Genomic DNA, 9,896 nt, shown 5'->3' with positions numbered 1-9,896 from the left:
TGTGGGACTGGGATGAGACCCTGGAAAGTCATTTGCAAAGTCTAAGTTCTGGTTAGTTGTCCCTTTCCCTTCTAGCACCCTATTGTGTAAACTTGCATGCCCCACCCACTTTGTTTTTCTCTCCTATCTCTTCCCATTCTTTCGATTTGGATACGAACACAGAACAGAGCCTTGCAATCTCTCAAAGAGCTAAGTCGTCTCCCTCAAATCATGCTATTTATTTATTTATTTATTTATTTATTTATTTATTTATTTATGTGCACATGCACAGTACATGCATAAGAGTCAGCAGACAGCTTATAGGTCCTGCAGTCCACATTTAATTTTTTATTTTAAACCTTTGGAGAAGTCTTGTTCTTTTTCTTGTTTGTTTGCTTGCTTGCTTGTTTTTTTGAGACAGGGTTTCTTTGTGTAGCACTGGTTGTCCTGGACCTTGTTCTGCGAACCAGGCTACCTTCAAACTCAGAGAGATCAACCTGTCTCTGCTTCCTAAGTACTGGGATTAAAGGTTGGCACCACCACCGCCAAGCTGGAGAATGTTTCAGGGCTAAGGGAAGCTGTTTGGCAGATTTCTTCTCTCGTATTTGTGAGGTCCTATGTTCAATTTCAGCATATACAAGTAAACAGGAAGTGAAGAGCTGGGTGTGCACACACGCTCATGCATATACATGATTCTATGTCTGCAGCTCAGTGGATGACCTGTAGGAGGAGCTTCTCTCCTTCTCCATGGGTCCCAAGGATGGAACCCAGGTCATTCTGCAGCAAGTGCCCTCACCCTCCAGCCTCATTGGCCCCACACTCCTTTCAGGATCTAATCACAATCATTTTGTAGATGGGTTTTGTCCGTCAGATGTTTCCAAGTTCAAGGACTCATAGTCATTGAACTATACCATTGTTTGGACGTCATGAAGAAAATGTCCATGAATTTACACATGTGCTTCTGCATGGGTACTGTTCCCATTCATTTTCATTGTAATTATTTTTTAAAGATTTATTTATTTTATGCATATGAATACACATTAGCTGTCTTCAGACACACCAGAAGAGGGCATCAGATCCCATTACAGATGGTTGTGAGCCACCATGTGGTTGCTGGGAATTGAACTCACCACCTTTGGAAGAGCAGTCAGTGCTCTTAACCACTGAGCCATCTCTCCAGCCCTGTAATTATTTTTTAATTCTTTCTTTTCTTCTGTCTTCCTTTTCTTTTCTTTTGTGCATGTGTGTGTATGATGGGCTCCACCCACACACAAGGAATGGGACTCAGAGGTTGACATATGTGTCCTCCACATTATGTTTTTAGACAGTCTCTTTCTTTCTTTCTTTTTTTTTTTTTTTTTTTTTTTGGTTCTTTTTTTCGGAGCTGGGGACCGAACCCAGGGCCTTGCGCTTCCTAGGCAAGTGCTCTACCACTGAGCTAAATCCCCAACCCCAGACAGTCTCTTTCTTAAGTTGGGCTGATGGCTACCACTAGGCTGTCTGGCCAGCAAGGTCTATCTCAGCCTCCTTAGCAGTGGGATTACAGTATGGTTTCTGATTTCTGATGGGTGCTGGAATGAAGTTCAGCCCTTCACACTTGGACAGCAAACACTTCCACTCACGAAGTTACCTCCCCAGCACTGTATTTTAATTCTTTGATATGGGGTTTTTGCTCTGTAGCTGAGTTTGGTCTCATATTTGAAATCCTCCTGCTTTCTAATGCTGGGATGGCAGGTGTGGGTCGCTCCAAATGGACTCAAGCCCCTCAGTTCTGTCTCCCTTGCTGATGCAGGCTCCGCTCTATCCTGGGAAACTCTGTAAAAGTTCATGGTTCCACTTTCTTCCTCTGGAGACACCAAGTCTGCAATGTACCTTGTGTCATGAGAACTATGGGTGTGGGCAGACACCAGTGAATGGAAACTTTGTGTGTTTGTTTGTTTTGCTTTTGTTTTTTTCAAAACAGGGTCTCTCTGTGTAGCCCTGGCTGTCTTACTCTGTAGACCAGGCTGGCCTCAAACTCAGAAATCTGCCTCTCAAGTACCTGGATTAAAGGCATGTGCCATCAATGCCCAGCATGAATGAAGGCTTTTTAAATACCTTTCACCCAACCACACCCACTCACACCTACACGATACTGCAGTTATGAGCACTAGCTAAAACTGATGTGGTGTCCAAGGCCTGTCACCCTCACACTCAGGAAGCTAAAGCAAGAGGATTTTTGGAAGTTGAAGCCACCCTGTAGTAAAGAATTTGGGAGACCACCTTTTTAAAAAATGGGGCATAGGGTTGGTAGCAAACCTCTGGTAGCAAGCAGGGGGCTCACGGTTCAAGATAAGCCTTGGCTACTCAAAAAAAAAAAGAGGAATAAAAAAGAACTCATTTTTCTTCAAATGGCAAAAGGCAATAAGGTTTATTGAAAGAAAAGGTGGAAGAGAAGGGAGGAGGAGGAGGAGGAGGAGGAGGAGGAGGAGGAGGAGGAGGAGGAGGAAGAGGAGGAGGAGGAGGAGAAAGATCTAGAAGCATTGTGCCTGGCTGTGTACCTCACCAGGCCTTGCCTGTCCTGTAAACACTTACAAGCCAGTAGCCCCTTACTCAGAGTTGCTATGGCAACCTCTGCCTGCTCTGCCCAGCCCAGGAGCCTTTATGACTCAGGTCTGCACAGATGGTGGCCTCAGCTGGCTTGTTGTTCTCTCTTGAAGGGACAGTTCCTGCAGCCCAGAGGATTAAGGCAAACAGAACTGTTATGCTTAACATCTGCTTGGGCCCCCCTGAAACCTGACCCTGCCTAGTAGGGAGAGATTAACAGATGAACTGGCTCTAAAGAAGCCCTATGCCACCCAGGACCACACTCAGGCTACCCGCACATCAGAGGCCACCAAAAACTCAGTCCTGATGGTCTCAGCCCCAACATCCTCAGGAACTCATCTCCCGAAACTCCTAAGGCTGTGACCCCTCAGCTCCCCAGGCAAAGGGGACGATAGTCTTGGGAGCGGTTCCCTGAGGATAAAGGGAAGCCAGTGGTGTCTCTGACATTGATGTTTCCTTGGCCATGCCCTTGATGGAGACCAGTGTTTCTTTTTTCTGCTGTTCAGTGTGAGATAGGATGTTTGGTATTTTTGAGACAGTGTCTTACAGTGCAGGTCTGGCTGGCCTGAAACTCAGAACTTGCTGTGCTGCTCAAGTGATGGGAACAAAGGTGGCCAGAGATTTTTAAATTCTGTTTTTATTTTTGCACCATAAAGATGGGAACTGAAACATTGCACATGCTCAGGAAGTGTTCATTGGTAAGCCACGCCCCCAGCCCCTTATCAGAAGATTCTAGGCAGAAACGTTTACTCTTGAGCTGGATGAGATGGGTTTCCACATTCCTTTGCAAGGGCAGTGGTACCCGGATGTTTGCTGTAGTCAGCAGGTGTCAATAACTGCATCAAATTAACAAAACTGAGTAAGGAGAAGGTTAGACAAATGTCGTCCTTGATGGTGATGGTTATCCAGCTGACTCCTAGTTAACTCCTGTTCATAAAGACACAAATCCACAAGATTCTCCCTGTCACCGTCTCACCCTTTCCTCCTCTGACCTCCTTGCTGGCCTTCCAAGTAAACTAGGAAACTGGAAAGGACTAGAAAAACACTGGGATTAAGAGCTTGGTGTGTACCAGTCAAAACAGCCTTTGGGGGCCCCTCACCTGCTTGGGCCTGACAGGAGCTGCAGGGACAGGAAGCAGGAGCCTAGCATGTTGTAGCCGGTGATGGCGGCACCTGAGCCTAAGGCTACAGTGGTTGAGCTGGGAGTCTCCTCCAGGTGCCTGGCGCCTGGCATGAGTCTTGAACTTGCATGTTTTCTGGGGGACAGGGAACTTGGTCTCAAAGAAGCCCAGAACTGAAACCTGAGGTTCCGTTAGCTGTCCCACTCCTTTTTTGTTGTTTGTTTTGTTTTGTTTTTCAAGACAGGGTCTCTGTGTAGCCCTGGCTGTCCTGGAAGTCTCTCTAGAGGCCAGGCTGGCCTCCCAACTCACACAGAGAGCTGCATGCCCGTGCTGGGATTATGATAGTAGCCTCTTCATTCACAGTCAGGAGGCTTCTGCAACCTCTCACTGCTCTTAGGGATGACTTCCCTGACAGCCAGTCTTCCACAGCACTTCCCAAGATGGAGGGTCCTCTCTCAGAGACACTCGGCTCCGAGGGGCTCTGTATCATGTCAGGGGCACCTGTGGCAGGCATACCTAAGAGAGCTTTGGGGTAAAGAGCATGCTCCCTGTTTAACAACTTGCAACAATCAAATCAAAGGCAACAGGTCTGTAATGGCCCCAGAGAGCATTGTGTGCTATCGTACCACAACCCAAGTATTAAAATCTGATCTGAGTAGGATGGTGGTCAGGGGTGGAACCCTCACCTAAAACCTTCAGTAAGTAGGCTGGCCTGCCCACTAGCCAGGCCTTCCTTGGCTCTATTCCCAAAACTTCAGAGAAATAAATAACCAAGAAAGGACTGAAGCCTGGTATGGTGGTGCATGACTGAGCCGACTTGGGCAGGAGGATGCTATGTTCAAGGATAGCCTGGTTCATTCAGGGCTACCATGTCTTAGCTCTGTGTAGTAAGCATCTGCAAAACAAATGTCCTTCAGTGCTGACGACAGTTCAGCCAGAAATGGGGGTTGCAATGCAAAATTTCGATTGGACTACAGATTAGAGAACAAAAGACTGATAAGAACAAGATGAGGACACAAGGTGACATAGGATTATGATTGTGTAGTGGGTAAAAGGAGATCAACATTAAATTTCAAGAGTCTGTTCTGTGCTGACCCCAGAGGGAGGAGTCACAGTCCATACAATGCCCTTTAACAATAATGTGCAGATATGAAGATCTGTCCCTCGGCCAACAAGGAGGCTTACTGCATAAAGGTGCTTGCCACAAAGCCTGGTCCTGAGACCTACAACATGGGAGGGAAGAAAGCTGTTCTGTGACCTCCACAGGTGTTTTCATAGCTTGTGGCCGTTCCACATATGAATAAAATAAATAAATGTAAATAGAAAAAATGTATCCTACTAGTGAGGCATTAAATGGTTACAAAAGAATTCTGGGATTGTTTTTACTACTTTCCATTTTTATTGTGTGTCCATGTATGTGGACAGTGCAGAGCTCGGAGGACAACGTGAAAATCAGGTCTTCCACTCTGGGGTATGGAACTCAGTTCTTCATGGTTAGTGGCAAGTTACTCCACCCATGAGTCATCTTTTCGGCCCCAGGTCCTCCTCTGAAAGTAGGTTGTGAGCCTGGAGGGGGTGACTCTGTGCCCACCTATTGTAAGTCTGGCATGCATGTGTTGTTGTTCCTACATGTCCTGGTCCTTGCCCAAGCCCCATCTTGTGGCTGCCAACCCCTACCTGCTGGATGAGCACTATCTGTCAGGGTGGGAGTGGGGACTTGAGGACAGCCCTGAGGGGTGCAGGGGAGGATGACAGCACTTGCCTGGACCCTGCTGTTCCTCCTCATCACCACCCTACGAGTCTCTAGACCCCTCAAAGCATCTTCAATTCTCTCCATTCAGCAACTAAATGACAGTCGTCGCCATAGCAACACGGGGCAACAAGTCCAGGATGCCTGTCATGTTGTGGACACAGACCAATCAGGAAGCCTGTGGGGAAGCTTGTCACCCCGGTCCAAAGTCCTCCTCCCTCTCCCTTCCCTTCTCTGGCTCCCCTCCCAAGTCTTGGGGCTAATTACTGTCATTATGGTGGGAAGGATCCAGCATTCCATTTTAGGCTGGGAGGCTGAGCATACTCTGCCCCCTAAGCAGGAAGATCTGAAAGGAGAACCCACTCTAATGGCACCACAGAATCTATCCCAGAGTTAAAGCAAGCATTAGACACCTACTGTATGCATCTTTTGTGAGTACAAATGTTTGGATGGGGTTGTGTGACGAAACATTTCAGTTTGGATAAACCCAGCTAAGGGACTTCTGGGAAGGACGTCTAAACAGGTAGGGAATGAGGCAGTGAGAGGACACCCTGGGTAAAGGTGCTTGCTGCCAAGCTAGATCAGAGTTTGATTCCACAAAAGCACAGGGTGGAAAGAGAAAGGTCTGTGATCTCAGCTACTGAAGTCTGCTAAAGCAGGAGGATGGCAGGTTCCAAGGAAGCCTGAACTACAGTGCAAGAGATAGAATTTTATCACAGGTGTCACCCACCACCACCACCACCAATGATGATGATGATGGTGATGATGATGATAATACAGAAACAGAGACAGGAGGCCTTTTTTCTATGCACAGGATCACAAAAAGAAAGGAAATAAGCCATTGGGATGGTAAAAGGACTCAATGGGAAAAGTGCTTGCCACCAAGCCTGACAACCTGATTTTGATCCTCAGAATCAAAAAATTGACTTGTTACCCCAGAATATGCACCATGGCACATGTGAGACCCCCTCAATAAATAAATAAAACATGAAAAAAATAACCCTCTCATGGGAGACTGACTGCTCACCACCCACTGCAGGGCATCCCAGTGAACCACTGCCTCAGATATATAGATATATATCAAACATACGTACATGCATGCATGCATACATACATATGTTAGTATACTGTGTCTACAGGTCTTCAGACACACCAAAGGAGGGCGTCAGATACCGTTATAGATGTGAGTGACCATGTGGTTGCTGGGAACTGAACTCAGGACCTCTGGAAGAGCAGCCATTGCTGTTAACGGCTGAGCCATGTCTCCAGCCCTGACACTTCTATCTTTTTGTTTATTTTGAAAAAGGATCTCACTATGCAGTGGAGGCTATCTTAGAACTCACAGGGATCCTCCTGCCTCTTCCTAGATTAAAGGCATGCACCACCACACTTATTGACACTTTCGGAGAATTTCACTAGTTGTATTTTCTAATTACTGAGGACAAATCCCTTCTAGACCTTATAAAATCAGAAGAAATGAGCAAAAACACTGAAAACCATGATGGCCCAGTGGGCAGCAAGCTGCTACTAATAGACACTATGGTGGCTACAAAAAATTAGCATTCTTCATTAATTTCCCCCAAGGCTTGTAGCTTTCAATCCTTAAACGTAAAATAGATAGATAGATAGATAATTAATAAATAAATAAATAAATAAATAAATAAATAAATAAATATCTACCTACACTGGTAAATTATCTCTCCTATTAGAAGGGAAACAAATTTGTGTACCTTGAAATTTTCTCTTATATTTATTGGCACTGTTTTTTTTTTTTTTTTTTTTTTTTCGGAGCTGGAGACCGAACCCAGGGCCTTGCGTTTGCTAGGCAAGCGCTCTACCACTGAGCTAAATCCCCAACCCCATTGGCACTGTTTTTAAGTGTGTTACATGTAAAACATTTTACATGTTTCAAAAATCAGCCTAAAGCAACCTTGCAGCAGATGTGGGGGGTTCTGGGTTTGGGCACAGCTTTCTTTAAGATAAACTGATGGGGAAGTGGTTGATGGCACACACACTGTGGAGGAGAAGCAGATGGATCTTTGTGAGTTTGAAGCCAGTCTGGTCTAAAGAGTGAGTTCTAGGACAGCTAGGACTATACAGAGAAACCCTGTCTGAAAAAATAAAATAAAATAAAATAAAATAAAATAAAATAAAATAAAATAAAATAAAATCCAGCTTGTCCTAAATGTGATGGCATGTACATGGGAGGTAGAGGCAGAGGCAGAGGCAAAGGGAGGCAGAGGCAGGTGGATCTCTGCGAGTTCGAGGCCAGACTGGTCTACAGAGCTAGTTCCAGGGTAGCCAGAGTTGCACAGAGAAACCTTGCAAAGAAAATATACTAAAGAAATCAGTCTGAGAGGCTTAGGCAGGAGTTCCAGGCTAGCCTGGGCTACATAACAAGATGTTATGGAAGAGGGGACAGAGGAAAAGCAGAACTGAGATAAGGCTGTAGTCCTTACAGCACTGCCTGCTCTCTCAGAGACCCAGGATTGATTTCCAGCATCCTCATGATGGTTCACAACCATCTGTACTCCAGCTCCAGGGAGCCTGATTTGTGCTTCTGGCCTACGTGAGTGCTCCACAAACATATTACACATATACATGTAGACAAAACTCCTGTACATACAAAACAAATTAAAATTCCTCTTTCCTTCCTTTTGTTTACATCTTTTTTTATTTTATTTTATTTTATTTATTTATTTTTAAAGATTTATTTATTTATTATATATATAAGTACACTGTAGCTGTCTTCAGATACACCAGAAGAGGGCATCGGATCTCTTTACAGATGGTTGTGAGCCACCATGTGGTTGCTGGGAATTGAACTCATGACCTCTGGAAGAGCAGTCGGGTGCTCCTAACCGCTGAGCCATCTCTCCAGCCCTTTTTATTTTATTTTATTTTATTTTTTGGTTCTTTTTTTCGGAGCTGGGGACCCAACCCAGGGCCTTGCGCTTCCTAGGTAAGCGCTCTACCACTGAGCTAAATCCCCAGCCCCCCACATCTTTTTTTAATTGGGTACTTTTTATTTACATTTCAAATGTTATCCTCTTTCCCAGATTCCCATCCATAAACCCCCTATTCCATCCCTACTCCCCTTTATTCTATGAGGTGTTCCCCACCCATCCACTCACCCCTTCCTGCCTCCCCACCCTGACATTCCCCTACACTGGGGGGTCAAGCCTTGGCAGGACCAAGGGCTTCTCCTCCTATTGATGCCTGACAAGGCCATCCTCTGCTACATATGCGGCTGGAGCCATAGGTCTGTCCATGTGTACTCTTTGGATGGTGGGTTAGTCCCTGGGAGCTCTGGTTGGTTGGTATTGTTCTTTTTTTTTTTTTTTTTTTCTTTTTTCTTTTTTTCGGAGCTGGGGACTGAACCCAGGGCCTTGCGCTTGCTAGGCAAGCACTCTATCACTGAGCTAAATCCCCAACCCCGGTATTGTTCTTTTTATGGGGTTGCAAAGCCCTTCAGCTCCTTCAGTTCTTTCTCTAACTCCTCCATTGGGGACCCCATTCTCAGTTCAGTGGTTGGCTGTGAGCACCCGCCTCTGTGTTTGTCACACTCTGGAAGAGCCTCTCAGGAGACATCCATATCTGGCTCCTGTCAGCATGAACTATTTGGCATCAGCAATAGTGTCTGAGTTTGGTGGCTGTATACGGGCTGGAACTCCAGATGGGGCAGTCTCTGAATGGCCTTTCCTTCAGTCTCTGCTCCAAACTTTGTCTCCATATTTCCTCATATGAATATGTTTATTCCCCCTTCTGAGAAGGACTGAAGCATCTGCACTTTGGTCATCCTTCTTAAGCTTCATGTAGTCTGTGGATTGTATCTCGTGTAATCCGAGCTTTTGAGCTAATATCCACGTATCAGTGAGTGTATACCGTGTGTGTGTGTGTGTGTGTGTGTGTGTGCCCGCGCGTGTGCGTGTTTGATTGGGTTACCTTAATCAGGATGATATTTTCTAGTTCAATCCATTTGTCTATGAATTTTATGAAGTCATTTTTTTTTTTTTGGTTCTTTTTTTCGGAGCTGGGGACCGAACCCAGGGCCTTGCGCTTCCTAGGTAAGCGCTCTACCACTGAGCTAAATCCCCAGCCCCGAAGTCATTGTTTTTGATAGCTGAGTAGTACTCCGTTGTGTGGATGTACCACATTTTCTGTATCCATTCCTCTCTTGAAGGGCGTCTGGAATCTTTCCAGCTTCTGGCTATTATAAATAAGGCTGCTATGAACATAGTGGAGCATGTGTCTTTGTTATAGGTTGGGGCATCTTTTGGGTATATGCCCAAGAGAGGTATAGCTGGGTCCTCAGGTAGTTCAATGTCCAATTTTCTGAGGAACCTCCAGACTGATTTCCAGAATGGTTGTACCAGTCTGCAATCCCACCAGTAATGGAGGAGTGTTCCTCTTTCTCCACATCCTCACCATCCTCTGTTGTCACTTGAGTTTTTGATCTT

The sequence above is a fragment of the Rattus norvegicus genome, chromosome 9, assembly GCF_036323735.1.
Source record: "Rattus norvegicus strain BN/NHsdMcwi chromosome 9, GRCr8, whole genome shotgun sequence".
NCBI classification, from domain to species: Eukaryota; Metazoa; Chordata; class Mammalia; order Rodentia; family Muridae; genus Rattus; species Rattus norvegicus.
This window is presented reverse-complemented; position numbering follows the sequence as displayed.